The sequence below is a fragment of the Stegodyphus dumicola genome, chromosome X1, assembly GCF_044657685.1.
Source record: "Stegodyphus dumicola isolate Sdum_Otavi_A_Nest chromosome X1, ASM4465768v1".
Lineage (NCBI taxonomy): Eukaryota > Metazoa > Arthropoda > Arachnida > Araneae > Eresidae > Stegodyphus > Stegodyphus dumicola.
In genome coordinates, this window is record NC_140780.1 from 234,411,314 (window position 1) to 234,426,908 (window position 15,595).

Genomic DNA, 15,595 nt, shown 5'->3' on the forward strand with positions numbered 1-15,595 from the left:
GTTGCGAACGCTCACTATAGCAACATATGATTTTCAAAGGGGTTTGCTACTAAATTAACACTGAGTACCTTCTGGAAACATCATTTTAACATTTCCATTGCTTAAGTCTCATTAACAAAAATCTGTAGCGAGTTACACAACCTCAGCCTAAGAAAATTATGTGCGAGTATGATATTGCGTGTCTAGACAGAGCCATGGTCTAGGAATTTAACCATGAAGACTAAGATAATGTTACTAGAAGACCATAAAAATGAGCTCAATAACGAAGAATAACAACTTCAGAAGAAGTAACTAAAGGCGATTGTGGAAGAAATGTCTTCAGGGGAAGAGGAAGAAAAAAAAAAAAAAAGTTATCTTAATTCTCTGACCCGTGAAATCTGTGTAAAATGGGATAAGATGCAGCGTTTCGCGTTAAGCTTGCTATTGCCTGATAAAGCAGTAGCAAGCTATAGTATAAGTTTTTTCGATGATAATGCGATGTCTCATGTCAGAAACATTTTAAAACGGCAACAGCAAATCACATTGGACAAATTTTGAGTGAATAGGGGAACTCGGTTTAACTGAAATCAATCAATCATACAATTTTCCTTGCAAGAAATAGAGTTTCATTAACAAATTTCATAGGTTTGGAAACTGTTCATTTTCATTTGTCTTCTTTAAAACCGTTTAACAACAACTAAGCACTTACATTATATTTACCTATAACCAGATTCATATGTAGCATTTGCTTCGGTGAGCATTCACTGCCTCATCACGTGGTGCCTATTTTGCCCTGGTTAGTTTGTAGAGACATTAGGTATTTTTTTGGAAGCAGGAGAGGTGAAAAATGAGCAACGCCTTCGCCGGGAATCGAACCACGGACCTCTGGAATACCGGCTCAGCGTGCAGAACCACTACACCACGAAGCCACACTAAGAAGCGGGAGAAATACCATACATACTCCCCTTTTAAAGGGCGACTGGGGTTTTTAGAGGACCCAGTCGCCAAATCCTGGGTGCGAAGAATCATCATCCAACACCCTTTTAGTTCGGGCGCCACTGTAGAGACATTAGGTTAATTCGAAAAGCCGGAGAGATGAAAAATTAGCAACGCCTTCGCCGGAAATCGAACCGCGGACTTCTGGAATACCGGCCCAGCGTGCAGAACCACTACACCACGAAGGCACGCCAAGAAAGTGTGAGAAATACCTTATATACTCCCCCCTTTTAACGGGCGACTGAGATTTTTAGAGGACCCAGTCGCCAAATCCTGGGTGCGAAAAATCATCATCCAACACCCTTTTAGTTCGGGCGCCACTGTAAAGACATTAGGTTAATTGGAAAAGCCGGAGAGATGAAAAATGAGCAATCGCCTTCGCCGGGAATCGCCGGGAACCCACGGACCTCTGGAATACCGGCCGAGGGTGCAAAACTACTAAACCACGAAGGCACCCTAGGGAGGCGGGAGAAATACCTTATATTTTCACTAACATTTAGATAGGTAAATACTATAGCTAAATATACTATAGCTATAAATAGTTAAATACTATAGATAAGGTAAATACTATAGTAGTTCTACACATATCAACTGGAAAAATTTTAATGTCTGCGAAATAATGACTTTTAATGATTATCCCATATGGGAAATATAAGGAAATTTAGATATGTTACTTTATACTTAGAAAAATAAAGGATTATAGTTATTATTTTAATTTTTTTATTAACCGAACTCTTTCAACACTTACCCTAGTATGCAAAGTTTAATCGCAGAATATGGTTGCATGAAGAATCATATTTCTAGTCTCATGTTTATTTGGGTAATATGATAAATTTATTCGGATGTTGGCACAGTAGATTTGGTTTTTAACGGCATTTGTTTAATCCTGCATTTCTGTTATTTTTATGGAGTTAGTCGCGAAAGGTTTTCGATGACACGGCATATACTGATAATGCATGAATTTCATTATTTTCCCTTCTTTGGAAAAGAAAATTTTCTTTCTTCGCCTTTTATGTTCGTTCTTCTTTCCACATGGAGTTTTAAAGTAGGCTAAATCTTAGGGCAAAGTGATAAATGCTACTAACCGCTTTTCTTGATATCTGTGACATAAGGCATGATAAACAGAAAGCACAAATACTTCCGTCATCTCTCTTCGTAACTCAAACAGCTAGACTTTTATAAAACAGAGGTAGTTTTGTTAGCCAAAAAGGAATTGCCCATATAAATATGATTTAAAAAATTTGTGATCAAAAGAATAGCAATCTGAGGTATTTTTACCAGCAAAATAGGAAATGAGAATTAAACGGCGAACTCTGGACGCGATTTAACAGAAATCTCACCTTAAACACTACCAAAGATATCCGCCATTTTGGAGATTCACGATCAAAAGTTATGTATTAAAACTGAAAAATTCATCTGCTAAAAAACCAGCCAGTGCCAGCACGAGAAGTTTAAGTTCCAAAGCTAACTATCATTACAAAATGCTAGACAGGATGTAGAGACATTAGTATTTTTTTTTTTTTGAAGCAGGCAAGATGAAAAATATGCAACGCCTTCCCCGGGAATCGAACCGCGGACCTTTCAATTACGCGCTGAGCGTGCAGACCACTACACCACAAAGGCTGGCAACTCCCACTTTAAACGGCGGTTTTTTTTTTTTTTTTTTTTTTTTTTTTTTTTTTTTTTTTAAGGGAACCCAATCCCCAATCGCGCCAAATCCTGGGTGAGGAGAATCATGATCCAACACCCTTTTAGTTCGAGCACCACTGTAGAGACATTAGGTATTTTTTTGGAAATAGGAAAGATGAAAAATTATGAACGCCTTCGCCGGGAATCGAACCGCGGACCTCTCAATTACGCGCTGAGCGTGCAGACCACCACACCACGAAGGCTCGCTAAGAAGGCGGGAGAAGTACCTTATAAGGATAGCAATTATCTGCTTATATGAAAACTAGTAGCTTCCTTTTTTTGACAATTCATACAATTTCGTTGATGCGCTTAGTATTTTCTACATGCTAGTGGTGTGAAACTTTTTAATATAGGTGCCTATGACTAGAATGAAATGTGAAAATGAAAAATGTTTAAGTTTTATGAGCGAAATATCCAGAAATATTTTGTAGATAAACATAAAATTTGGGTTACGCACTCCTCATTTATTAAATAATAGGTAAATTTAGGTTACCCTCTCTTCGGATTTTAAATAATTTAACCAATGAGAGGATTTTCTGGTACGAATCAGTAAAGAAATGTTAGTGTATACAGGGCCTGATTATTGTCTAGCTTGCAAGTGCCAGGCTAGAACCTTAAGTTTTATGGGCCCATATCACCCCCTAACTCTCCATAACTTTGTTTTTTTTTCCTCAGGCAAAAAACTAAGTGAACATAGAGATCCCAGAGAAAAAGCTGTGTTTTGGACCCCAGACTGCCTTAATCGGGCACTGAGTATGTTAGAAGTGAATCAAACCAACTGAACTTTCCTTTGGGCTTTATTTAAAACTTAAACTTTTATACGGACTCCTGCTATAAATTTTAAATTTATATGTCTTTATTTATTTGTTTATTTTTTGGACAGTGATAAATGTTTGGTCTTGAAAGAAAGAAAGTCTTCGGACATGAATGAATCATCGACCTTGTCTTTATAACACCAGAATGGCGATATATTTTTGTTTTTCTCAATGATTAGAAAAAGCATGAGTGTGCCTTTCGTTAACTCTCTTTGAGAAGCGAAAAGCATGTCTTATGTCAGCAAATTTAGGGAGTAGTGAGATAACTGTAGCCTAGTATTTGAAAAGAATATAAAAATTGGGACACTTTTGTCTCACTGCGCCTGAGAAAATACCTTTAAGATTTCATTAAAATCACATAAAATTGGAACACAATAAACAACAGAAAATATTAAAAGCATATGGCAAAAAAATCTGATGTGGCTAGCATATGACTTTTCGATAATTCTGTGTCAAGATACGGAGTGAGTAGTGAGCTTTAAGTAAAGTATCCCTTCTGGTTTATCTTTTCTAAATAAAATCTAATTTTTTATAAAATTTATGGCTCAATGTTAATTAACATAACTCATTTTTATTAGTCTATTATCCCCTACAATGAACAATGATAACTATACGTGCTTAACACATCCGTTCTCATGGTTTAATTCGAAAATATCGCATCGATCGTAGTATATCCTCTGGTCATATAGTGTTTTGAAGTCACAAATCAATAATTTTACAATTGCAAATTTTTTTAAATATACATATCTGTAGATTTCCGGATAGAGTTGTGAGGTTTTATTTAATTTTATTATCAGTTAATTTTATTTTCGAAGCAACCTTTACTATATCTCTTATTTTCCAATGCACATTTTCTTGTCAGAAATTTAAGTTTCATACGCTACGGAAAATAGAGTAGAAAGGACGCCAACAGACGCCGGCGACTGTTGAGAGCGTGTTCAGTGCGCGTTTTGTCTGGTTAGAAAATACCGCTTCCGATTTATCAATTTTAGCCCAAATCTAATGTTGATACCATTGATATAAAAGTCTTAAATACTAATATTGAAATGTTTTGGATTATATTTTAATACAGTTTTTCATTAAACTGTTAGGTCTTAAATTTTATGTGAATTTAATGAAATGTTCAACAACTTCCGGTTGTCCACTTTTATCCAGAATCTAATCAACTTGTAGAGTCATTAGGTTATTTTGAAGTAGGAGACATGAAAAATGTGCTATGTGAAAAATGTGGCAGGACTCGAACGCGCCTCTCGAATGCGCGCTGAGTGTGCTACCGTTACACCCCGAAGGCATGTGTAAAGGCGGGAGAACATATTCTATAAACTTTTTATATGGATGCAGAAAGCTTAAATACGGGAAACAAACATATTTAGAAGTTCCATATAAGAGTTAACGTGTACGAAAATGTCGTCAGACACATATAAGCACACACACACACAGAAAAACTTCAAAGTAAAAACATGTTGTGGGTACCCTAATTCGTGCCTATTAATTGAAAACTCCCTACCGAATTTTAGGACCGAGGGCATTGCCTTTATTAACTATGTATATATGATTTTAAAAATGTGGCAGTGAAAGGGTTAATAAAGTACTAAAAATTATTTTCTCTAATATACTGGAGCTGAATATCAACAATCCAGAAATAATTTGAACTTAGATTTGAATGTACTCCATGTTTCACTCAATACACCAATGTATATTTATCAAAAATAAATAGTCACAGTTTTTCTATATTATTATTACGTTGAGATACAGATGGCCGACTGAATATATTCCGAAAATGGAACAGAGGCGGTTAGGAAACGATTCCTCTAAGCTTATCTTGATTTATATGCAGCGTGATTTGAAGTCGGTTAGGAGAAGGGAAAAAACTAAAAATGAAATATTTATTGATGTGTCAGTACTCAGCACTTGAAATAATGCGCCTTTATATTAATTTCTAAACTATCACTTTGTTTACTTTTCGGATGACATTTGACACATTACTTAAAGCCAGTGTGAATATGAAAGAGAATTTCTGTTGAGAGATAAAAGAAATATTTCTCATTTGTGTACACAATTCTGGTTTATCAGAGAACGCTGATAATTTTAGAGGTCAATGGTTTTCCAAAAAAAAATTTGAAAGCATAGGCTCACTTGTCCCTAAAAGCTTTAAAACTAATTTATAACCTTCTTAAAAATTACTGAAGAGAAGCCTTATGACGGTTAAGTGTCTTGATATAACTTAAAAAGCGGGAGTTCTTTTTATTTCAGAGTGGAGAAAAGGACTTCTCATTATCCTCTTGGCCAAAATCAAAATGCTGTGCTTCTTCTCTTTTTTTCTTCTATGGTGATTCTCTTTAAATAAATCATCTGCTCTTTTGATCTATGCCATAAGAGCTCTGACCGATAAGTCAATACTTTTTCTTCTTAATTTTTTATGAAGTTTTTAATAACCCCGCTTCTGAAATAGTATTTGAGTGAATGAATGACTTGAGATAAAAAGTGCATTAAATGGTATTTGATAAGAATGTTAGCCTTCATTTAGAGAACAGCTTAAAATATCAAATTAAGTTTTTTATAGGTACTGTTACAAAAAAAATCAGGAAAAAAGAAGGAGAAAAGCTGAGAGTGAAAAATAAAAATATGAAAGTAAATAAACAGGATTTGAAGACTATATGCCATCATCTTTTCATTTTGACTATCACGGTAAATTATTTAAGTAATCACAGATTTTTAAAATGGGCTACCGACGCCTCTTTATAATTTTCGTTTCAGTGTAGTTAAAAACAAATATAATCTATAAACTACATTAAAATACCGTTAACGACTTTTAATAAATAAGCTTCCATTAAACTACTTTTTATTTTTACTTCAAAGTCAAAAGTATAAAAGAAAATGCTCATAATTATGAACTACTTTCTGTTAAATATGTGAGTTAAAATATTAGAAACTAACAATTTTCAAATATAAAATACAAATTTAAATTCAAATAAATTCATTAATTTCAAATGGGTTTTCAAAATGCTATAAAATGACAAAATGTAGGGTATGAATATTAAATTTTTTACAACATACGTATCAACGCGGTAGCGTCATTCAAGTGACCTGATGATAAAAAATTTTTTTTAAATATTTTGTGTTTCTAATGAGAGATCCCATTTCTCCTTAGAGGAATAGAAATCAGTCGGCAAGATGACTGATCTGGAGAGTAAGGGTATGACTTGTAAAAATTACGTTCTTTTTGCAATCAGAACTTGAAGGTAATTTACACTGAATGAAATGCCAACAGAAATCTGTTACTTGATGAAGTCTCTGGTTTTACTCTATGAATTATTTTCAGAACTGCTTCTTTGTAAAACGTGGAGTCTCTTTGCTATAAGTAGAGAAATACATTAAAAAAACTTATAAATTCCTCGAAGCAAATTAAAAAACATCAGTTTTTAGTGTAAAAGAATGGCCTTTATTCGGGGGTTTTATAGGTAACGGTGGCGATGAATTTTCTTTTGCGCATACAGGTAATTACTGATTTGCTTCTGAATTTTAAGTAAAACAACAACCTTTATTACTAATAATGATTTTCATAGACATTTTGGCATCACTGGCTGCCGTTCAAATCAAACTTTATTGTTTACACTTGTTTTCGTAAAGAGGCAAGACAGTCATTAAAGAAATTAAAAACGATTTCATGCTTTGAAAATTAAGTCGTTTAATGGAATAAAACAATGAGAATTTCGCAAGTTTCAGTAGTTAAATTAATCATTTCTAATGAAAGTAGCTTCTTTTTTTTAAAAAAAAAAAAAAAAAAAAAAAAAACAGGGGTAATTTCTTGCAGATTAAGCAAGTTCCTTGCTGTGCATTTCCAGAAGCACTGTTAGGAAAGCTTTAATTTACATCTTCCTTTATTTCTGTAGAAGATTCCTACTGAAATAAAGATGTACTTTATTTCTGTACTCGATGGTGCTATCATTTCTTCAAGTATGTTGTAGCGTTGCGCGCCTCCAACTTGCACGCAACCAAGAGGTGACTGTTGAAACTGGATAAAAGACAGAGTCTTGTTAAGGGTTTAAGTCCCTTTTTATTCAACGTAATAAATTACAAGTGCGTGCTCTTGACGCTCACAAACTACGCCAACTTGGCGGTAAAATAAAAATAATAACCTGAAAAGAAACTAAAGACAAGACTCTAACTACGAGGCTCTCTAAAAGTAACTAACTTCACCGCGTTTTACAATACCGCTGCTAATTCAGCAAACTTGAAGATCACGTTGAACGATTAACAATTCTTCCAGGCAAGCACACAGGCCGAAACGCGGGGTTCTTCAATTTCTGGCTAACTACCTCCGCGCTCGTGAAGTAAGAACAGCACACCTCGAACTAATTTCCTTTCTATTTAACTCAGAATACTTCCGCTGATGATTTGAATCCTTGCGCGTTCTACTAAAATTTACATACTCTGGCATTGGCAGTTCCAGGGGAAAGTAAGGCTTGACAGGAAAGGTAGTTTAAACTAAAAATAAATGTTAGTTAAAATAAATATAAACCCTACAATGTGATGGACGGTTATGCTAAATTTTAGCAGGAAACAATCTTGAATGAAATTGTTACTGAAAGATCTACAGAATAGTCGAAAATAAGTGGGTTAGAATAGGCGAAAGAAACTTTGACATTGAGAAAGTGGATTGGAGGAAAGGACATTATGTGGAATAAAGAACAATAAATTTTAAATATTTCTGTAAATAATGGGCTCATGTGCAATTTTGGTTTCCAGTACAACAATCTACAGGAGCTTAGAGACTTTTGAAACAATCGCCTTAGAGCCGAGAAGGAAATATTATAGTTAGCAGTATAAGATCATCTAATCCGAAAAGAAGAAACGTAAATTAAGAACTCAAATCTTCGAATTTGCAGAGCTAGAGCATTTGTTTGCACACTCAGAAGTTATGTTCAAACCTAATCTATACTGGTATTATCTGTAACTGCTCTGTAATACTGATCATGGATTAATCATTTTTATAACCAATATAATAACCGATTATCGGCATATAATCTATTAGTATAAATAGTTATACAAAAATATAGTTTCTTACGTAATTTTATGAATTGTTTAAATTACAAGTCAGAATAGTTGCAAATCCAAGCATCAACATGAGAGGATTTGAACCTAATACTAAGTTAAAATAAAATACAAATGCTACTTAAATTACGTTGTAAATCAAGTAATGGAGCAAAATGCGTTAGAAAAGAGACTCAAATTAAAAGAGTGGATTCACATCAAAGATGCGATGCTTTTAGTAAATGCTTTCGCATAAGCACACTCTTCGAAACTATTCGCATATTCTGAATATTCACGAAGCATTAATAATTGAGATGAACTGCTTCACTAACAGCAAGCCTCACGATTGTGAGTAACATTATGACGGTTTGGTTATTGTTTTATTCGCTTGTATTTAATATTTTGGATCCCAAGAGGAAATTGTATGCTACCCCAATCATCTTAATCGTGTTAAAGAGCTTAGTAACTGCATCAGCATAAAGAGTCGTGAAATTGTTAAAATGATAAATGTAAAGGAAGGGGATAATATGAAACAGCGCTTAGTTAACAAAGAGTAATACTCATTTAGAGTCACAATTTATTGTGTGATAAACGGTAAGCATAAACAGAGACATTAATTCAATTTTAGTCTGAGCCTTCACACGCACATGAGAGAAACTGGCCGAACGACCCTGGGATCGTGACGACAGAGGATCTATCTGAACTCGTCCTCATTGCCTAACATTGTGATCACTTATGACTTATTGTTGTAGAACCCTGCTTCACCTCTTCGCTCTCGTTTCGACGCCATGTCGTGCACTTTCACCGCACTGTTATGGAAGAGAAAGAAAAAAATAAAATTATTCCATCTTTCGCCCGCCGTTGCAGCTCTTACAATGCTTCCGCAAATGGCCGCAACGTGACCTGCCTTGTGAGCTTGTGCACGGCTCGCGGCTTTCTTTTTTTTTCTTAAAAAAAAAAAAAAAGAGAGAGAGTATTACTCCCGTGTGTCCTTAAGCAAGGCCGTGTTTCACGCAGCTTATGGTTGCTGGTTTTAAAAGAATTCGCCAAAGGATAGCATAAAAAATAGTTTGAGAAGAGCTTTAGGAGATTAAATTAGAACGTCAGTGCCAGTGTTGGCGTATTTACTTTATCTTCACTTGCTAATTATAAATTGCAAATATACACTATAAAAAAAAACATTTTCCCTGTAAGGTTTATCCGAAGTTTTTAACAGTTATCTTTAGTTAAAGCTACTTTCCTAATTTCAGCTTACAATTTCCTACCAGAATGTGTTTTTAGAATCTCGGTTTATGCAAATGAGTGAGAGCGGTATTTAAGTCGAAGTTCCACTGACTTCATTAGAGAGCCAGAGATTCTGACTAGCGCGCTTGCCTTTTGGCTACGGCTCTCTAAGCTGTTACTACGCTCGGCCGTATTACAGGCCCTTGATAGCTTCGCTAGCTTATTTGATATTTAGGGGTCAACTAGTTAGAAATTTGATAGCCTCGGCTATATCTTTTATTTAAGTTTTATTTCTTATTACTTTGAGTTCAAGCCGAAGTGGAGGCTTTGCCGTACGCTCTGAGAAAGGAGCCGACTGTCCACTCTTATTTTGTATAATAAAGGATCATTAACCCTTCTTGAGTTTAAGTTTCTGTTCCTGAACTAAAGCGATTATTCGCTTATCAGTTCACGAGGTTCCTACACACTTACCTGTTATATTAAGGTTGGAACCCGACATCCCTTATTGTAAGCATGTTGTTGTACAGTAGTACGACTGAGCAATGCCTGTGTGAGCATATCTGGAACAAGTTCTGGTGCTCCGTCCACTTTTCCCTGTTTAAGTATGTTGTTTCAGTTTAGAATGACACAAGGTTTAGTGTGTTCTTTTACATGTGAATGTTTACTTAACTTTACTGATAAAGAAGTATCTACTTTGAAAATGGTGCATATTTTATCGGGTATCCTACCTTAAACAAGTAAAGCACTCTAGAAAATTTGAAATTCAATTAAGAAATAAGCAGTAGTAATTTCAAATGACAGAAGTATATTCAATGGTAAGAAATGAATTCAATATAATAAATGTACATTCATATAGGATACATCACTTTGTAAGATATGCATTTTGTTTGATTTTATAAAAAAAAAAATAACACTCCTCTTGAGAAAGGTGCATGGCCTCGATTGTACGACAAGCTATAAATTTGTTGTCTTTAGCAGTTTTCACAATGAAAAATTGAGTAAAAATTTCTCTTGAAAACTATTCTAGGCGAACACCGCATGTTCTACAGCCAGTTCACCAGTTCGCTGCTATGTTTTCCCACCGGAAGAATATAAATAAATATCAAATGTCTATTACCATGTTACATTTAATCTGCGAGATCCGCAGCAAAATGGTTGATGTTCCCTTAAGTTAGCCATTTTCTTTCTCATGGGTTTAACGCTGCTATTTACAATATGGTTTTGGAAAATAGAAACTGGAAAATTGTTCTAATGCTATTTCTCAAATGCTTTAATTTCTTTTATGGTTTAAGAAATAATTATTTGTGTAATATGTGAAACAATAATCTAAGTGAGGGAAACAAATAAATAAAAAGAAAATTTCTGTCAAACCTTTTAGTTTAAGTTGAAATATGCTGCATGAATACTAATGGCATACACCTGATTTCACCTTTTTCAGGATTCCGTGTTTCATTAATTTTATTGCTGATCTGGACTTATTTGTAAATAAATTCATTTTTGTTAGATATATTGTTTCTTATAAAAAATTAATTTGATGGATAAAAGTTGTATTTCCTGCCATTTTATTTTGAAGTTGCCAAAATGAAATGTGTCGAATAAGAAAACTCCTGCCAAAAATATCCTGTATAGCTCAATAAAAAAGAACTATAAAGAGATTTGGCCTACGAGTACCCGAATTAGAAAAATACACCTGTATGAGTACCTGTAGGTCAAATCCTCTTAAAATCAGTGCACAAAAACTAACAAAGAATACTCATAAGCCAAATTTCCGTCAAAAATGAGGAATGATCTCACAATGCGTCTTAGTCTTATCGAGTACGTCGTTTCCAAGACGGACAATATAACGATGTGCAAATTTGTATAAACGCCATTCTTTCGTTCCACGGTATTACAAAAAGTCGGGTTAAAACGTAAAAGAAGTTTCTGTCGTTGACAGAAAAGCACCGGTAGACCGCGAAGGGAAACATGCAATTTTTGAGAAAACTATTTCTAAAATAATTGAGTTTATCAGCTTCCTCAAAGAGAGAAAAATCTCATTATTCCTTAAAAAAAGTAAGAAAATGCACTTGTCGGAAGAGTTAAATATCACAAATTTACATGACATGTACAAAAGGAACAATCGAGAGTCGTATGATAAATTCAGAGCTATTTTTAATTCTAAGTTTAACATTGGATTCGGTTACCCAAGAAAGGACACTCGTCAGAGTTTAATTTCTAAAATTAGAAGGTCAGGACCCCCATGAAAAACCACCCGGAAAGAGAAACAACAATAAATTTTTAAAAAAAATCTGAAATGTTTCAAATTTTAAATTTTGTCCAAAGAGGCGTTTTTTTAACGTTTTGTGTGTTACCTTTATTTATTAAATATCATGTTCTTTGCACTTAAACCATCAAATTTAGTTCAACAGTAATGTCGCAAAATAATTTTAAAATGAGCATATCTTTAGAATTTCCGATAAACTGTTCCGTGCGCTAGAAATAAAAAGGTCCCCCCCCCCGTGAGTGTTGCAATTGCTCGCTTTGAAATCATTGAGTTTGTTAATCAAAAATTCGTTGAAGTTTTACAAAATAAGAAATCGATATTAAAACAAATACCAAATTTCAAATTTGGGCTTTCAGATGCCCATATTCGCAGTAGGATTATGTCATTCAAAATTGGATGGCTCTAGATACCGTTGTTTTATCACAATGCGAGAAACATACATACATTTATGCAGATTCTTCATTATTTAATTTCTTCAAATATAATACAGGCCGATAGTACTTGGTGGCAACGATTTGAAAAGTGATACAGCCTTTTAAAGTTTTCAACGCAAAATCGCAAAACGAAAACAATAGTCCTTCAGGGACAAAGCCCTTTGGACTAATAAATAAAATAATAAAATAATTAATAATTCAAAATATTTGAATAAGTGACATTAAAATTCAATGAAATGTAAAGAGATAAAAAATTTAATAAATAACTAAATTAATGATTAACAATTATATAACAAAATAAAATACTGAGCCTCCTCCTTTTTGGAGGCTCCGGCTGAAATTAACGGCTTCACTCAAAAACTAAGAAAGGGCTTAAACAAGCTAAAGCTCAACCAAGTTTAAGACCTTTTAGTTTTTGAGGACGAGCTTAAGCCCTGAATATATAGTATACTGTACTACTTAAAGGGATAACAGAAACAAAGACTATTCTTTTTCTAGTACATCAAAAATAAAAGGTGAAATGGTTAAAGCGTCGTTAATGAGAATCAAAAGTATACTATAAACAGTAACAGGGTAAGGAGGAAATTTTAATGAAGAGTGTATAGGTATGAAAACAAAGACAGAAAGAGTTCAGCATTTTCTGAGCATGATCTCCTGCCAATATAATTCTAGCTGTCAAGCAGAATGCGACAGGAGCGGGGAAATGTCCCCGAACCCGAGGATTAGCTGAGGACAAACATAAGGTCCGACACAAGTTTAGCTCCCTTTATATGAGTATATCGTTCCATAAACTCTGCGGAAAATCTTTTCACCCGCTTTCATAAATTCATTTCACTTCCTGAAGAATAAGTCTTTGAGAATGTGGGAAAGATTTTTCTTTTTTAAACGTATTAACCTCAGTCCAAGAGTTTGTTTTCCAGGGAAAGAGAGGTACAAATTCAAAAGTCAAAACCGATTTTTAAGGCTTACTAATTATTAAAATAAATTTCCGATATCTAAATGTTTTTCTGTTGAAATTGCGTTTCAGATACGTAAAATAAATACCGGAATCCTCTTGTTTTAGGCTAAAATTACGATTTATCTCAAATATTAAGAAGTACCGAAGCCAGGCTCCGGTGGACTCCGGCGCAACTTAATCTCTGACGCTTGTTAATCTGCCTTTAATTCCTTCCATTAATAATAATAATTTAATTCTTTCCTTACATTAGTACGTTTTCTCTCTCATAAAGGCGAAGGAAAAGGAGGAAGGACGCCTTTTATTCAACTAATCTATGTCATGCGACTGGGTGCCAAATGCGAGCAGATTTCAGGAGAGGGAAACTGCTGAGAAATTAGCCTTTTTCTTGTTCGTAGCTGAACTCGGTACCTTTGAATTACCGAATTAGTGTGCTGAGTAGAAAGGCATAAGACAGAAATGTTTTAATGCGGTATAATATATGCCTCCTAAAAGAGAGAAAAAAGAATAATAATAATAAGAAGAATTGAAAATTGCTTGTAACTTTGTGCATACAGTTTTAACTTCTTTCTGTTCAATTAATGCATGTAGCTTTGCATCTTCATTATAATACTAAATATCTTAGTACCTCTAAAAAAAAATCTTTCAATGAGCATGTTCTCATGTGGATGTTTGAATAAGGTAATAAACATGTATTTATTTTATATAGTCTTCATTGAATCTGCGGAAATAAATGCGGGGATTTAATTTGGGGGTTTCAAGATTTTATTGCCACATTATTCGCTATTACTCCATCAGAACCTATCATAAAAAAATATTTTGAATAGGAACTCTTATCTTTCCTTTTACAGATGGATATCCTATTTTCTTAGCATACTTGTATTCCCGTCCTTCGATAAGACTGGCAATAGAGGGGTGAATATTAAATATACAGGTCAAAAACATAAAATGGTAACCGAATACACTGAAAATGCTTTCTGTCTGCCTAACATTTATTCACCTGTTATTTTGTGATAGATGTCTACATGTCTATTACATTAAATCGCGTGTTCAATTGCAGATAGTAATATACTGCAGTTGTTCACACATTTTTATGTATGTCCAGATAGCAAAGAAATTTACTTTCAGTGCGATTTCTACAAAGCAAATAGACTAACGACACTACGTTACATAACTTTTACTAATCTACTTCATTTTACTGAGTTACATCCGTCTTTATGTAATATTACTTAACCAAAGGTTTTCAGCATTCTAACTGTGGCGCACTTTTATTTTTTTGAAGCATTTTAGAAATCAGAGAGAGATTTTGAAAAAGTACTCCTTACGCTTTTTTTCAATATACCCCATCAAATGAAGTTTATCTCAAATTTAAAGTGGCGAAGTTCAGTGAAAATATCTCTGAATGAATACAGTACGCGTAAATTTTACTCATCGTTATTGTATAATAATAATGTGATTACAAACATACGAATCACGGCAGAATGTTTATTATTTTGAAACATTAATACGGCTCTTTACAATATTAAGGGGATAATCCATTTGACCTTAGGTTTGCAATAATAGTTAAAATTGGTTGTGAATGGTTGCCGTGCCAATAATGATTTAAATAAATGTCCTATCTATCCTGCGAAGAATTATAATTCCGATTGTTGATGCAGTCACTAGCTTCCTGTCTCTTTTTGGCGAAAGAAAGACCAACTGAAACGCAGATTGCTTTCAAAATAGTACTCGTATTTGCATTTACGAAGTACGCCACTCAAAAGGGAAAAAAATTAAAAAATAAGTTACTTTTTTGAAAAGTATGCACATTTTGATTATGTACAAGAGAAGAAAACCGAACTCTTTTTTTCTTTTTTTCTTTTTTTAGCCCAAACGGCGTTAGCCCAGGAGGGCTATTTTCGTAATTTCGTTTTGGCATTTTGCGTCCAAAACTTTAAATGTCTGTTTCACTTTTCTGATTGCTTCCAACAAATATTATCGCCTGTAGTATATTTAAAGAAATTAAATAATGAAGAATCTCGCATTGTGATAAAACAACGGTACCTAGAGCCATCAAATTTTGAATAACGTAATCCTCCATCCGAATATTGGCATCTGGAAGCCCTAATTTGGAATTTGGAGTTTGTTTTATTATCGATTTGATATTTTGAAACATTTTAACGAATTTTTGATTAACAAACTAAAGGATTTCAAAGCGAGCAATGGC